This window comes from Equus przewalskii, chromosome 29, assembly GCF_037783145.1.
Source record: "Equus przewalskii isolate Varuska chromosome 29, EquPr2, whole genome shotgun sequence".
NCBI lineage: Eukaryota > Metazoa > Chordata > Mammalia > Perissodactyla > Equidae > Equus > Equus przewalskii.
The window spans coordinates 29755152-29772429 of NC_091859.1; positions in this window are offsets into that span (position 1 = coordinate 29755152).

The following is a 17278-nucleotide window of genomic DNA, read 5'->3' on the forward strand; positions in this document are numbered from 1 at the left end:
TGCAAGTCCATTTCTGGGAATCCGCCCTGAAAATGCACCTCCACAAATTCAATACATGCCCATGGTTGTTCACTGTGGCATTGTCTGTAATAATAAAAGAAGGGAAGCAACCTAACTTTCCAACAATAGGAAACTGGTTGAAGAAACTATTGTACAATGGAGTACTACGCAACTGTAAAAAGAAAGAAGGGCTCTGTAAGCTGGTTTGGAGTAACTCCAGGATACATTGTTCAGTGAAAGAAAAGCAAGGGTAGAACACTGTTTCTACATGTACTACATTTCGTGTAACAAGAAAGAGAAATAATATGTCCATATATATATATGGATATGTAAGTGTTTATTTTTGTCCCCAAAATTTGCTGGAAACATATACCGGAAACCAATAATAATAGTTACTCTTATGGGCACGAGGGCCAGAAATAGGATGGAGGTATGGAAAGGACACATCGTTGAGTGGGATTTTTAATTTAGTTTTGTCTTTTGAACTATGTGTTTTACATATTTAAAAAATAAACTAAACCAAAAAGAGGGAGAAAAAAGACAAACACCAAAATGGACAACAAACTTTTAAACACAATATCCTAACTATTCATCCTTAGTGGGGTGTGTTCTAAGAACAAGAATCAAAGAATTTGGCAGAGAAATCTTAAACTTCACTCGGTAGCTTTATTGTTAATAATAATATTTGTATTTCAAAAAACAGTATTGAATGAGAAAATAAGGATAGAATAAGATTTATAGCACAATACCACTTGTGAAAATTAAAAACATATACACAGGCAATATTTTACAATAACACACCCATATTTAAGGATGTATATATCCTTATCTCCATATATATATATAGATCACATTAGAATGAATGCCTATTGTAAGGAGAGAGAATGGGCGTGGGTGTTTAGGAAAAAGGGGAAAAAGAAAACAAGAGTGAGACTTTGCAGGAACTAATGATAACAACATGCTATGAGCTCAGAGGCATGACTTACAAAATTCTCTGAACATGAGGGGAAAAGTATACAGATATTAAATAAATAAAATGAATGGACTGACTAACTGCTCAAGTTTCTCCTAGCTCTAAATGTTAAATAAAGAAAAATTGAGAAGACCATGAGCAACATGATGGCACTCTTTTCCTGCAAGAACCCAGCACAATGTCTGCTTTATAAGAGGTGCTCATTAAATGTTTGCTAAATAGATGCATATCAGCTATGAATTGCATTTGACTGCTCCTAACACAGATGGAACCTCCTAAGAAAGAAGTGTATTTCTCTCATACCCAAAAGATGTCTAGAGTTAGGCAATTCAGGGCAAGTGTGGTAGATCCCAGGTCATTAGGGACACAAGCATCTATCTCTCTGCTCCACTGACCTCATCCTATGGTTTCTGTCCTCAAGGTCATGTCTTGGTCCACGATGGTCTAAGATGGCTGCCAGAGTGCCAGTGATTTCATCTACATACAGGCCAGATGATGGGGAAAATGTGAAAGACCAAAGAGAAGGAAAAACAGTATGTCTCCTTCTTTTTTAAGGAAAATTTCCAGAGGCACCAAACGCTTGTGATTTCATTTCATTTGGTCACACCTAGTTATAAGGGTGCAGGAAGGAAAGCTGGGAAACACAATTTTCTAGATAACGTGCCCAGCTGGAAATTAGGGTTTGTTACTGAAGAGAGAGAGAGAGATAATAGGAGCTGGGTAGGCAGCCAGTCGTCTATCATGGGAGAAGGAAACTTTTTAAGACACAAACTAGGTGCTAGGTGTCTAGCAGACTCTTTACACACATTGGCACACGGTCAAATCACATGGGACACACTTATACCAAAAATTACTTGTTGTTTATCTGAAATTCAAATTTAATTGAGCATCCTATATTTTTATTAGCAAAATTTGGCAATGCTACACTCTCAGGATGTGATAAAGGCTAGCAGCTGAGCAGGAGGCTGTATGGCTGAGTGGTGAGGCAAGCAGACTCTGGAGTCTGAGTGCCCGAGTTCAAATCCCCATTCACGATAGGAGCTTGAGCAGGTCCTTGGTCTCCGTCTATGCTTCCACCTCCTCAATGACATGATAGTCTCTATCTCTTAGGGTAGTTGTTAGGAACAGATGAGTTATGCGAGCAAGATACCCAGGAGGGAGTGTGTCTAAATAGATACAGGAAGTGGGATTTGGACAAAGGACTCTGCCCATCAGCTTGCAGTCCCTCCTGGTTTGACTTTGGACCCCAACATGCTGTGGCGCAGATAACATGTGTCACCCCGACCCTCTGTGTTTCACAGTCCTCACTATTACTGCTAATGATGATTAATCGTAGGAGCAGTGATTATAATCATCCCTCCACCGTACTTCACACCTTATGAAAACAGTCTCTCTCCCATTAGCTCATGCTCTCAGTCTGCATTTTATCATTTGTTAAATATCAGTGATGAATTGATGTGACTAGTGAATGAGATCATGTGTATTGAGTGCCTGGCACACAGTAGGTATTCAACAATCCTTTTGCTTAATTCCTCTGCTCTACTGCATAGCCCTGAGTGTGCAACAAACATGAAATATTTGTATGTTGAGTCTTTATTTTATGTATTTGAATATTGACTTGTATTTGTATCTACATCGCTATGTATATATATTGAATCTTTATGATAAATAAATGCCTAAATGAACCAATTCTCATCAGTGCTTCTAATCACTCTCACAGATGGCTTTTATTGGGGGGGTCACCTCAAGGCACTTTTGAATTGGGGTTTCCTTGCTAAGGGGTCTGAACTTGGCCTGCTTCCATCCTTCTGGCCCTCACACCAGTCATAGAAACTCAAAACTCTAATCACTGGCCCATGCCTGGACCTGTTCCAGAAACCCCGAGTCAGGAAACAGGCTCCGAGTGAGAGCTTTTTTCGTTCATTCTGGTGTTGGCCTGGCACAGAGCAAGGAGGATAAGGGGCAGGAGGAGAGAACTGTATCAAGGATGCTAGATGAGGCCCGGAGTCTGAACACACCAGGCGGATCCTATGACCCACGGGATGCTGTGATTGGTATCCCTCGTATCCAGGCAGAATCCCGGGTGACTGGGATTGCCAGCACGCTGTACCATTTCCTTTGCAATGCAAAGTAGAGCGGGACAGCCAGGAGGAGAGGAGAGCTGACATCTGGTGTGGGTGGGCGGGACAGAGAGAAGGGTGGGGTTTCTCACCAGAAAGGCCTCAGACATCCCCCGTCTACACTTGAGGTTGATAGATGGCAGGCTGTGTCACACAATGAATAGTAACAAAGGGGGACCGACTCAGAACAGATGTTAGAAGGTATATTTCACCAAATAGGAAAAAACTAAAGTTCTGCCATGCCCAGGGCTCGCAAGCAAATGGGTCGAAACTGTGTCTGGTTCACTTCTGTTCCCATTCAACACGTCTACCCAGAGTCCTCTGAACCAGGGACCAAACGGGATCCACCTGCCTCTTCTTTCCTCAGAAGGGATCTGACCCTTGACTTCCACCCTCCTGAAGTCACAGCTGGGAGAGCCCACACCATGCAGATGTAGATGACCTGGGCTCAATTTTAGCCCCGCCCTGTACAAGCTCAGGGTCTTGGGAAAGTCGCTTTACCTCCCCAGGGCCTCAGTTTCCTCATCTATTAAATGGGGACATAGTAGCCCCCTGCTGGGTTGTTATATGGATTAAATGAGATGGTGTAGGATGATTTGTCATTGCCGTGGGTCGTTTTTTGGCTGCCCAGCATTTGAATCTCTGGGCCTATGACCCAGGCCAGAGCCGTCAGACACACATGCCCAGGATTTCAAATCTGAAAGTAAGAACCCACAGAAGCAGAGAAGGGGAGAATTCATCTTGGCAATTCTGACCTGGACCATCCCATTTTCTAGGGCAGCAGTGCCACCAGCAGCCCCCAGTGGCCAGAGGCCGGACCTGGCTACGGTCGCAAAGCAGCCACGAAGGCAATCTTCAGCAGCGGGAGTCGCAGTCTCCTCCACAAACTGGCTCTGGGGCCCAATTTTGGCTGAGTTCTGGCCACCTTGCTTCCTTTAGATTCCTAAGCCTTTAGTTTTCCGAGCCTTGTTTCCAGGCTTCCTGGAGATTCTGGGAGCTGCCCCATTTTCTTTCATAAATTGCTTTCCTGCTTAGATCAGCTGGAGTCCCTTTCTGTTGCTTGCAACTCAGAGCCCCGTCTGGCCCAACCGTGAGCAGGACTTGCCTCAGGGCCTGGTCAGCAGCAGGTGTGCAGGGCACGCTCATTTCCCTCAGAAATTAGTTTTCTCTTCCTATTCCTAGGGCTGCTGTAACAAAGTACCACAAATTTCGGGGCTTAAGACAACACGCATTTGTTATCTCACAGCTCTGTAGTTCAGACATCCGGCTCGACATGGTTGAACTCTCTGCTCAGGGGGCCAAAATCAAGCTGCTGACAGAGCTGCGTTCCTTTCCGGAAGCTCTGAGGAAGAACCCACTTCTGAGCTCATTCAGGGTGTTGACAGAATTCAGTTCCTTGCAGCTGTAGGACTGAGGTTCCCATTTCATTGGCCTGTGGTCCCCTCCATCTTCAAGCCAGCAATGGCCTTTGAGTCCTTCCCCTGACCTCCCTTCTGCCCTCCTCTGCTGCAGGTCAGAGTTCATGCGATTACACTGGGCCCACCTGGGTCCTCCAGCTGCTGCTTCCCTCTCTTAAGGCCAACTGAGTCTAAGCTTAATCACATCTGCAAAGTCCTTTTTGACCTTAGGGCTGGAATCTTGTGGGACCCTAAATGTGCCCACCACACCCTCCTTCCCAAAGCCACTCTGCAGTGCCTCCAACTTCTCTCCTTGCTAAAATATCACCTAGAAAATGTTCTGAAGCGAGGTCCAATCCGCGTTTTAGGAAAATGACTCAGATGGCAGCGTGCAGGAGGGAGTGGAGAAGGGATGAGGCAGTCAGGGAAATCGGCTCGTGTGGGAGAAGACGAGGGTGAAAACTAAGGCGGTGGCAGTGGAAGCAGATGTGACACAGAGAGTGATGGAGAAAGCAGCTCAAGACGGAAGGAGGGAAAGGGGAGGAGAAGCCACCCGCCCTCCCTGGGTTTCTGTCCTGCACATCTCGTGCCGTTAAGCAAAATGGGAAACCAACCAGGAAGAGAAGCAGGTTTGCTGGATGGGAAGAAGTAATTTTGATTTGAAGGCGTTGCATCTGAGAAGCCTGAAGAATATCAAAGCAAGAATCCGTCGCCGGGCCCTGGGAGGAAGAGGAGGAATTGATGAAACAAAATATAGAGTGAAAAACAAAAAAGCAAAAAAGCAAAAAAGAGAGAAGTGGAGGAACTTGGAGGTGTGCAAAGCAGTCACGGCAGGAACGATGGGGAGCATCTCAGACACCATGACCGCGCTGCTGGGAAGTCGCCTTCTGCCAGCTGCGCCCCCTCCGACATGTGATCTTAAGTTCCCATCTGCGGCATAGTCACACGTGTCGGTCTCTGCTTCCCAAGCACGAGGTTTTCTGCTTCCCTGTGAAGCTGCAGCCCAGCACAGGCCTGCCCTCCTGATTTTGCAGAGATAAACGCTGCTTTGGGACTTCATGGGACTCCAGATGGCACTCTGGGATTCCTGCCCACGTGCCTTATGCTTCCCAGGCTCAAGAGGGTTGCCACCACCTGGATTCTCCTCCAGTCCTGCCTACCATCTCCACATGTCCTACCCAAAGCCTCTTCCTTATCTCCCTCTCATTCCCCCTTCTTCTCCCTTCCCGGGCCCCTCCCCTGGGATATAGTGGAAAGATCACGGGCTCTGGAATCCAATAGACCTGGTTAGTTCCTTAACCAGCTGTGTAGCCTCAAGCAAGTTACTTAATCTCTCAGATTCCTCACACATAGCATGAAATCAGTAATACCTGTCTCGATAGACCTGTTGAAAGTACATTACCCAGTACAGAATAGAAACTCAATGGATGTCAATCTGCTGCCTTCAGCCTGGCACACAGGCCTGTGGACCTCTTTTCAGAGGCAAGAAGGAGCAGACAAAGGCCGCAGGGCCAGAATGACTATGGTGATGGTGAGCTTTTAGTGAGGGGGGCTGAACTGCTCTGTGTCTACCACTTGTTGAGATAACCTTGGGCCCATTTTCTGTGTAATTTCTCGGAGCCTTGGTTCCTCCTCTAGAAAATCGGGACAGTAGGCGCGTGTGCTTCTGCTGAGCATCTCCCATTTGCCCCTCCGGATGTACTCTCCTCCTCTCTCTATCTGCTCTGAGTTCTTGGAAGGTGACCTGTGTGAACCACATCAGTGGATATCCCTGCCCTCTGGCTCCAGTTGAACTTCAGCTGAGGGGGGGCACTGGCGGATCAGAGGAAGGGAGAAGAGTGAGGCCAAGATAGTCATTTCCGAGTCCCCTCCGTGCAGCGGACAGATCATGGGCTCCGGAATCCGACACGGTCAAGGTCAGGCAGAGAAGAGACAGAGCAAGATCAGCTTCAATAGTGGGCATGGGTCCCCCACAGCTAGCGGACTGAGGCAGAGCAATTGGCCCATGCACTCCCCTCGGTGCCGCAGCAGAAGGAACCTGTCCCCTGCCCGCAGAGGACAGGTGCAACCGTGGGGCTGGCCAGGTGCCACGTGACGCGCAAGCTTTAGACAAAGGGGCACTCATCGTGCCTGCAAGAGGGACGGATGTTCCCACACAAGGTGATCAGCCTGGCACAGGCTGAGCCAGCTCTTTCTCTCTTGTAAGAAAGTGTTCCAGGCCCAAGATGGCCCATTCTTATGCAGAGTGGAGGTTGAAAGACTGTGCACCTGAGACAGCCCTTCCAACAGTCACCTCGGCTGTGGCTGCCCTTGATGGGAGCTTCTGTCCAGGAGGCCCTCTCGCCACAGCTCTGTCCTTCCAGAGCCCCAAAATGCCCCCTCCTCAAGCCTTCCTCCCTGTCCCTGGGTACTGCAGCTCCCCAGAGGCTGCCCTGCACCCTGCCCACACCTCTGGAAACTGTCCTTTACAAAATCTCCTCTTTCATGCGAGGCCCCTGCCTAAAGCTGGTAAGGAATGAATTAAATAAGATATGCCAAGGGCTTAGAGAATTTTCCGGCATAAACACTAAATAAGCGTTAGCTCTAATTATGTCACTTTGTAGAGTTTTCATGGAAATTTATTGAGATTACTTTCGAAAGTGCCTAGTAGCATGTCTGACACAGAGGAAGACCCTAGTGAATGATCGTATTAGGAAGATGTTTATTCTTTCCGTTTTGACAAAGGGGAGGGAGGTCCTTTGCTACTTGACAGAAGGGAATATTGGTAAGAGGGATACAACTCGTCCTTCTTTTTACTCCTCTCTTCCATGGCACAGGTGATTATCTGGCTGGTGAAAGCAGAAAAGGAGCATAGGACAAACTCACTCAAAGGCATTTGGGCTCACTCTGTTCCTTACCACCTGCCCACAGGAATACCAGGTCCTTCCTTCGGTCCCAGATGAGGCACTCTGTGTGGGAGAAGCTGTGTTCGTCCACTGCTAGACAAGTTCACTTGAAGAGAGAAGGATAAAAAGTCCAGTATGGCCTAGGGTCCAGGCCATAGTCTCCAATTTGGGTTTATCAGGAATAAAGCTAACACCTGGGTTGCTTTCTCAATGGAGTTAGAACCCAGAGCAGGAAAAGTAAAATTATTTGTTACCCTATCAATCCTAAACCAGAAGTTGATTTTGTATCATTTTTATTACTATTATTCTACTAAAAGATAACTTGCAAGCAGCATTCATTGTGTGGCTTTATGGGGAAATATGCCACATGGGCCTACTTTGCAAAGCCTGTCCAACCTGGGTCTTCCCACACCACGTGCTCCACAGTTCTTGTAGTTGGGGCCAAAGATGCTGTAGGTTCAAACTGAACCTTCCCTAATATGGTCAACACTGTAGACATTTGTCATTCTATCTGGTTGCCTCACACATCCTATGTCCAAAGGAATCCTCATCTTATGAGGCTTAGGGCAAGGTACTATAGAAACCTGATAGTCACTTCCCTTGCCACTAGGGTGCAGATATGTGAGCCAGTCCCCACCAATTAGACAAACCCATGCCTGGCTTTGACCCAGATGCAGACCCCACATATAGTCTATTCTAGCAATGGTGGTGGCAGCCACCTGCAATTTTCAGAGGCAGCTGTGACAAATATTGTATCATTAATGGCCTATTCTCTGCGTCACCCTACCAGATGTTGGCACTGCAAGGGGCAATGTCTTGACACTGGGGCTGGCCAGGGGGTCTCCACCTGCCAAGTTCTACAACAGAAGTCTGTTTCTGCACCTGCAGCCTCAAAGTCTGGCTCTCCTGCACGTCTGTGTTTACCGAAGAGGCTTTAATAATTTCCATTTCTGCATAAAAGAACTAGAACTCAATTCTAGTGTTTGAAGCTCAGAACTCTGACTGATAGAAGCCATTGACATGACAGCCCCTTGGACCATGAACAACGTGAGGGCAGAGGCCACCACTGTACCACTAAGAGTTTCCTTTGGCTTTTTATCCCATGTTTTGCTCAGAAACCCTATCAGTCAAGAATCCTTCGGTTGCAAGTGACAGAAACCCAAATCAAACTAATTAAGCCAAAAAATGGGACCAACTCTCATAACTGGGAAATCTTGAGGCAGTATTTGCTTTCGGGACAGCTCGACCCGGAAGTTCAAATGATGCTACAGCGCACATTTCATTTACTTTCTTAGTTCTGTTTTCTTCTCTTGGCTTCATTCTCGGGCCATCTTTCTTTTCACTTGGTGATAAAACTGGCCACCATTAGTATCCCTAGGTTTACATCCGTCTCAGGGTAATTCCAGAAAGAAAAGCAAGAACCCTAAACTCCTCTCCCCTAACATTCACACCTGACCACCCAAATGGCACTGAGTGGCCTTGTTTGAGTTTTGGGGGGAACTCAGGACCAATCACTGGGTCCAGGAGAAAAAGAAATCCAATTAGTTGGAGGGGGTGAAGAGCTCACCCCTGCAATGTAGAAGGTAATCACAGGAGGTGATGCCCCCCTGGAGTCACGTTGCATTGGGAGGGACAGTTCCCCAAAGGAAGTGATGCAGAACCTACAAAAAGAGCAGGTTTCCGCTACAGAACCCTAAGTGGCACAGTAGCCAGTCAAAGCTATTAGAATGGAAACTAAAAGCGTTCTCCTACTACGATTAATACATTCTCCTCTCTCTCTCTCTCTCCTGTCTCCTCATTTCACATACACACACAAGAAAGAGGTTTCAAACAGTCCCTTGGGCCCTAACAGAGAAAAATGGCCAGGAGGATCAATCCCCATATTACTCAGGGGACAGAGCTAAAGTCTCTTGCTACATCAAGAGGAAAAGAAAAATCGTGAATTGCAGCATAGACTTCCTCATTGTGAGGACTATGAATGGGGGGGCAGTGAATACCTCATCATTCTCAAATAGACGATAAGCTTCAGGAAGCCTTCCATAAATAACCTATCACATTGACATGAATGAAGTTGAGATGGAGTGGGCCATGGTGAGACAGTAGAGATTGGACAGGAGAACCAAAAGAAAGATGGGTTCTGATGTCCCTTTGTATCTCTCACTTATCCAGATACCGAAACTGAAACACCACGACGAGTCAAGTTTCATATTCCCAAAAAATCTGCCAGCCATTCCTGACATTTCAGCTTTATTGAATTACTATGTAGTGCAGCCTTAGAAATATAAATCATGGAGAAGCAGGAAATGCGCTGATTTCATTATCCCATCCAGCCTTCATTTAAGGCATGCTGATGCATCTCTTAGGAACAGCCTTGCAACCTCACCCTGCAAATACATTGCATTTTGTTTTCCAGCAGCAAACCTAATGATGGACTATCGTTTCATTCCTGCTTCTCTCAACAGTCTTTTATTTCCAATTTAGTTGCCCAGCTGTAGTGCAGAGCTTCTTTAAGATGAGAACATCTTTATGTCCTTTTGTTTGTCGTTTCTTGGTCTCCCAGGCAGCAGTTGGCCAGACTCCCTTTTCATGTCCGTTCCAATCAAACAGCCATGAAGGGGAAGAGCTCATTCCCAAGACTGGCAACAAACATCTGGACGATATGCAAAGGCCTGATGACCTTTGGCACAAAACGTGGTCCTCTGTGGAGGGAATGCATATACAAAATGCTTAATTGATGGCGTCAGTAATGAAGACAGATTACTTGGTCATAGCAAGCAACTTTGCATGCTTAGATGACGGAGCAGAATTAGGATTGGGAGCCCTGCAGTTAGGTGGCCTGAGTTCACATTCAGGCTATGCATTTACCAGCTGGATGACTTGAGCCCATAAATTCCCTTCTCCAAGCTTCCATTTCCTCAGCAGTATCAATGTTTACCTCCAGGGACTATTGAGGGGCAGCTCCAAGGAAAAAATGAGTGTGGGGGGACCTGTAAGCTACAAAACATCCCTCAACTTTGTTATTGTTATGACACCCGGACCAAAGAAGGCAAGAGACATGTACTTAAGTGGCTCAGCTTGAGGCAAAATTTGAGTCTCTCCTTGTCACCTTTCCTGTAAGAATTCCCTTGCTTTCTCATCCTGTCCCAGTTCCCAAGGGGCCTATGTTGTTCTCCGCACTCGCTCTCAGTTAGCACTCAATAAATCTCTCCTGAAACATTCATGGCTGGCTAAGGTCTAGCTGACAATGGCTTGATGTGTGCTTCCTCCCAGGAGTAGTGGCATTTATTTTAAGAGGGAAGGAGATCTTGACTTCTCTCCTAACCACTCAGAAGTTCCACCGGGCTCCAGGAGACATCCCTAAAATGTCACCATCTGGGCCTGTCCCACATGATCGTGTTGAAGGTTTGGGAGAATGAACAAGGAGAGGAAAAAGAAAGCAAAAGAAACCCTGTTGGGAATTACTTCTCACTCCCCGGTGTGAAGCAAAGCCTAGTGCCTGGAACATGGTAGGTGGTCCATAAATAAGCTTGAATGGATAAATAAATGATAGAGTTAGTGAATGAGTGAACAAAGAAAGGAAGAGCTGCCCCATACCTTCTTCACTCTCACAAAGAAGAAAATAAATGAAAGCCCACTTTGTCAGGGCACCTCTGAGAAGGAGCAACCATAACAGCTAACTCCCTGGCCAGTCCTTTTTACTGGAATTACCAGCAAGCAGAATAACTAATTTGCTTTTCACTGGTTGGATTTTTACCTGCATTCTTTCTGGAATGTGATTAAAGGGGTTAGGGTAGAGAATAGAATCTTGATAACAGGAAAGGCATAGGCTTTGAAGTCTCCCATATCTGAGTTTAAAACCCAGTTCTGCCATCAGCTATTTCTGTGACTGGGCAAATGACTTAACTTCAACTTTTGCTTCTATCCATGAAGGAGAAACTCTTATGGCTCACCCTTTGCCCCAGTGTAAAAACAAACTACAAGAGGGCCAGCCCTGGTGACCTAGTGGTTAAGTTCAGCACACTCCACTTTGGCGGCCTGGGTTTGGTTCCTGGGTGTGGACCTACACTGCTCTGTCAGCAGCCATGCTGTGCTGGCAGCCCACATACTGAAAAAATAGAGGAAGATTGGCACAGTTGTTAGCTCAGGGTGAATCTTCCTCGGCAAAACAAAACAAAACATAACAAAATAACTACAAGACAGAACAAAATGTATTAAACAATTGTTTTCAGACATGAGACAACAAGAAACATAGGACTATAATCCCCAGTAGAAAGGGAAAAACAAGGTATATCCTACAATTGCCCCATCTTGACCTGGGGGCAGTTTCTGGTGAGAATCACCAGGAGGGGAAACAAGTGATAGAGATAAGGGAGACCCTGGAGGCCAAGGAAGTGAGATTTGGGGGCACAGAGTGCTGGAGAGAAGGGCACTATACAACAAAAGAGCTCCAGAAATCTGCATGGGAACACTCTTGAGTCTTTAGCTAAATACTAATCTGCTAATTTGTGGGGGGAAAGTCTATCAAGGTGAGCAAAGAAAAAAAACAACCCCCAGGGAGCAGCAAGCTGAGCAATTCCTAGAGCTTACCCAGGGCTGGAAATATTCAAGCTCCCACCAGCCAGAGTACAGAAACATTGCTGAATGAATATACCTACCAAACAGAAATGTTAGGGATGAAAAACACAATGTCTGAAATAAAATTTCACTGGATCGAGTTAGGAGCAGATTAAACACTACCAAAGAAAATATCAGTGAACTTGAAGACACACTGAAATGAACATGTAAAACAAAGCACAGAGAGAAAAAAAGACCAAAAAAGGTCAACAGTGTCTCATTGTCACAAAAAATGTCAACCCATGTCAAGTGGTGTAAAATATATGTAACTGGAGTTCAAGAAGGAGAGGAAGGAGATGAATCAGCAAAACAAGCATTTGAATACATAATGGCAATGACATCATCTCCAGCCACTCTTCCTATTGCTTACTCTGCTCCGGTCACCCTGGTCCTCATTGTGTCCCGAGCACCTCAAGTGTGTTCCTTACTCAAGACCTTGGCACTTGCTGTTTCCTCTGGCTGAAGGCTTTTTCAATACACAGCTGTAGGGCTTAATGCTGAAGTGTCACCTAACCAATGAAGGTTTCCCTGAGCACTCTACAAAAATCACTGCTCCTCACGCACATACACACCCCCTCCAATTTCCTTGTCCTGCTTTATTTCTTCCATTGACTTATCAGCATCTGCCATAGTATGTATTTTTTTTGTTTATTGTCTGCCTTCACCATCCACCACTAGAGCTTATCCCCAGGAAGGCAAGGACCATCTCTGTCTGTTCACTGCCGCATCCCCTGCACCTAAGACAGGCTATGCAATAAATACATGTTGAATGAATCAATTTTAAAAGAGAGGCAAGAAGCATTCCCATAAACAAGGGTAGAGGGTTTCTGATCCTAAAAGAAATAGGGAGCAATGCTGTAAAACTAAACCGTTATATTCCCACTTCACCCATGCAGTGAAAAACCAAGTGAAGGGCCTTGGAGTAGCTCTTTCCATTCGTGTGGCTTTAGGGGAGACCACTAAGACCAGCTGGTGCTGGAGGAGGCACATACCGGCTCTCAAGAGCCCGTGGTTACAATTCCAGGAGTTTTGCTAGCTCATTGATATCACATTGGTGTCTTGAAATCAATCATGGTGGGAGAATTTATGCTATAGAAATTGGCAAACTCTACAAATCAGTGCATCTCCCCACACTCCACCCTCCCCTACCTACCACCCCACTGCCCTGTCTGCCCCCAGAGAGCCGGTTGTTAAGCATTTACCAGAACCCCACTCACTAAAACTATATAGCCCAGAGCTTCTTTTTGGAAAATTTTCTAGCCATGAATTTCACTCTTCGAACAAAAACCTCTCAAGAAGCACAATCCACAAACAAATTGGAACAGCTTAGGTTGGACCGTGGGGAGGTTTTCTAAATCACAGCAACTCAGGTTTCTTTTTCCCCACTCTCCTTGACCCAGATGGGTATTCTCTACGGTGATCCCAAGAACACAGTTGGAAAATCACTGCTCCAATCCAAGCCTCCCTTTGCAAAAGAGGAAAATGGTGTCCAGAAAGAGAAAAACAACTGGATCGAGATCCCAAACTCCAGAACTAAGGTCTCCAGACTCCCAGCTCGGCATTGGAATCGACGTTGGACCAAGACCCCTGATTTCCTTTGGCTTGAAAGGATGATTCCCAATCACTTATTAGGCATTGGGTCAGGCAACAAGGTCACCCAGTGCAGGTAAAGGGTACAGGTTGATCCAGGGGTGCATGCTAGGAAGTCACAGCAGTGCTCATATTCAGGGAATGAGCAGGAGGCAAAAATCAAAGGCAAGTAAGAGTTCAAGGGCCAGACAAAGGCAGAAAGGCTTGGCAGGTGAGGCGGAGGAAGAAACAAAGCAATGAGGTCCAGGACTTTGGCTGTGAGCAAGGCAGTTGGCATTGGAGATAGTGGCAGGATCATGAATAAATTAGCCAGAATGGAAGATGCAAGGACAGGAAAGACCTCAGGTGAAACACCAGTCAAAGCACCCATGCGAGACTGCACTGGAAACTTGGAGGATGACTCGCTTCTTTAAATCTGTCTCTTCCCTTTGGAGCCCTCTTCTCAACAAGGAGCACTCTCGGTGGCTCCAACTTAGCCTCATGGGCAACATTATCCCACTATTCTGAATCCCAAAAGGGCCTGAGCATGTGATTATGAGTTGTTTCTCCAAAGAGAGGCACTTTTCCTCAAGCCCTCCATGTCTTTTTACCTCCTCATCATGGTGCCCAGAAAGACGTGTTTATGAGAAGCGAGTCTAAGCAGCGCCCACTGCCAGGGACCATCTGTATCTCCCAGGGGCTGAACCCACAATCACAGCCTCTTGGGAGCTGACCAGCAGGGCTGGTTCTGAGGCCTGCATCTGGCTTTCTGCTTTGCACACATCCTTTTGTCTGGGCTCCAAAGCCTGATGGCTGAAGCTTCTGGAATGCCCTAGGCACTGCTGAATCAGATGTTTTTCAGTTTCGATGATTCACAAATCCCAATTTGCAGAACTTTCTCAGGATAACTATTTTTTGGAGCCCCTTTTCTCCAGCTGCCTCCAAAATGAACTGTTCCCCACCCTCAGTTGCAGCTGACAGTGAGGTGTTCCTTTGGAAGTCTGATTTGAGGTCATGACTGTGTCATCACCCCGCTCTGGGCTTTGAAGATGTGGCAATGCTGTGCTTTTTATGTGATCGAAGTTGCTGTTGCAGTGGCTGACCCCAGGCAGGTCCATGCAGTCCACCCTGGCATCCTGTGTTTCCATATGACTCCACGCAGTCGCTTTGAGTTCTCAGCCCTGTGGAAGCAGAGTCCCCGGAGGCACCTCAGCACGGGAAAGAGCGTGTTGAGGGGGTGCATGTGAATACACAGCTTTGGTCAGAAGAAACCCAGCCACTGCAGGCCTACTGTCTCCCCTTACAGACTTCTGAGCCACAGCAGACTGTAGCTGCCCCTGACACAGGAAGGGTTAATAATCACTGGAAAAAGCTTGCCAACAAACTGTGACCTGGAGGTGAGAAGGCCGGTTAGCCAATGACGGGTAAGACCCCCTGGGGGGGCAACCTAAGCCAGGCGGCGGCCGCCCGGGGGCACAGATGGAGAAACGATATCAATATCGGGAGCAAGAGGGACCGTTGCCTAAGAGACCTTGCCTGCTCTGAGATAAAAATATAGGAGCACAGCAACAACATGATAATATCAAAACAGAGACCAAGGGAGGGCTCCCTGAGAAATCACTAAGAATTCTTGGCATTCGCTAATTACTTCATCCAGAACACCTGTGTATGTTTAACAGATGTAGGCTATGTATATATTGAAACGCTGGTTATAATAAACTCAGAGTGGCCATCAGCCCTCTCCGCATCTATCCTGATGTGTACATTGGATTGCGACACCGACACAGACGCTTAGGATGGAGACACACTCCTCCATCCCATGCCACTCTAGAAGAGTTAAGAAATCTGAAGCAATCCTATTAATTCCATCTGCTGAGACTGGACCTTCTAGAACCTGACACTAATGGGATATTGGTGGACAGTTGCTCTCCTCTCCATGTTTGTTAGGAGAGTACATTGACTTGGGCCAGTGCCTTCATTCCTGATGGTTTTCTGCTCAGTTCCTGCAGAAAAATGTTGTTTACATGAACAGGGATGGCAACAGGATTGGGTGTTATGATCAAGGAGCCTGGCTTGAAGAAGGATCATCCCAGGGGCCCAACAGAGTGGTTAAGATCTTGGGCCCAGAAGCCGGTCAGCCAGGCCTGTTTTGGAATCCAGCTCCACATTTGATAGCTGGGTGACTCAGGAAACTTGCTGCATGTTTCCAACATTCAGTTTCCTCATCTGTAAAAGTGGAGATAAGGGACCATGAGGGGCGTTAAAAGAGATGATGTACGTAAAAAGTAGGCACACTGCCTGCAGCTCGCTAAGCTCTTGGTTAATATTAACAGCAATGATCTTTCTTTATGCTGGGACCTCCTTATGGGAAGCAGACATAAGCTGTGACAGAGAGGTTGTTACATGTTCATCTGATTCCATTTGATTTTCCACTTTTTAGGTACTATAGACTTGAAGAATATCCAGGAAGTTAGGTTGGGGTCAAATGACTGAGTTCTGGCCCATGGGATGCGGGTACAAATGATGTACACCACATCCAGGCCTGATCCTTAAAAGATCCTGACTTGTGCTCTCTCTTGATCTCATTGGCACAGCTAGAAATGAAGGACCCCAAGATGGCAGAACCACAGGATGCAAGAAGCTCAGATCCCTGAGTGCCTGTGTGGAGATGACATGACAAGGAGAGCTGCCCAACCTGTATTGGACTTGGTGAGAATAAGAAATAACTGTTTATTATATTGAACCACTGACATTTCAGGGTTTACTTGTTACTTTAGCATAACATAACCTATTCAGACTAATTTATGAAAACTAGCACAGGGAGTGGACAGGGCAATCAGCTGGCTAAGACACAATGGGTATTCCCAGTCAGACAGAGACAGGCAGTGTAAATTTCTCATCAGTAGGAAAATAATCTCCACAATTTTAAAACAAAATTGGTTGCTAATTTTCCACACAATTCCATGCTGGAACCAGACAATTGTGATAGCATGGGGCAGGTCTTGTGACATGAAAACCTTAGTCTTCACTTTCTGGTCTTCACAGAGCATCACCACTACTCCACTTCCATGCCCCAAACTTTGCATGGTTCTGTGGATTAAAAACATCTCCATAAATTGCAATCAACTGGTAGTGAATTTCTGCAGTGGAAACATATTTTTGTTTAAAATTGCACATCATGGCATGTATCTCATCTGGGGACCACCTGTGGAAGGAAGCGGGCATTGTAATTAAGGGTACACAAAGTCATAAATGATCACAGCCAGTCCATGTTAGAATGTGGCCACACATGTTTAACAAAACACCACAATCCCTGGACTGTCGTTGCCCTATGCCAACAGACCAGAAATTAACCCTGTAAAGCTCTGTTTTGAAGACCCCAGGGCCTTTGCATATACTGTTCCCTCTACCTGGAATGCTCACTCTTCATATAGCTAGTTCTTCACATTCAGACCTCTACACAAAGGTCACCTCTTCAGAGACGCCTTCCCTGACTACTCTTTCTACAGGAGGTTTCCCTCTTCCTTAATTCTCTATCTCTGCATCCTATCCATTTCCTTCATAGCACTTATTACGATCTGTACTTTTGCAGCGGTTTATTCATTCACTTGTTGATTACCCATTTCTCCCAGTAAGTAAATGTGACATCTACCCTAACTCTAGAATTCCGCATGTATGAGCTAATAAAGTCTCTTAGGGCTTAAACCAGTTTCAGCTGCA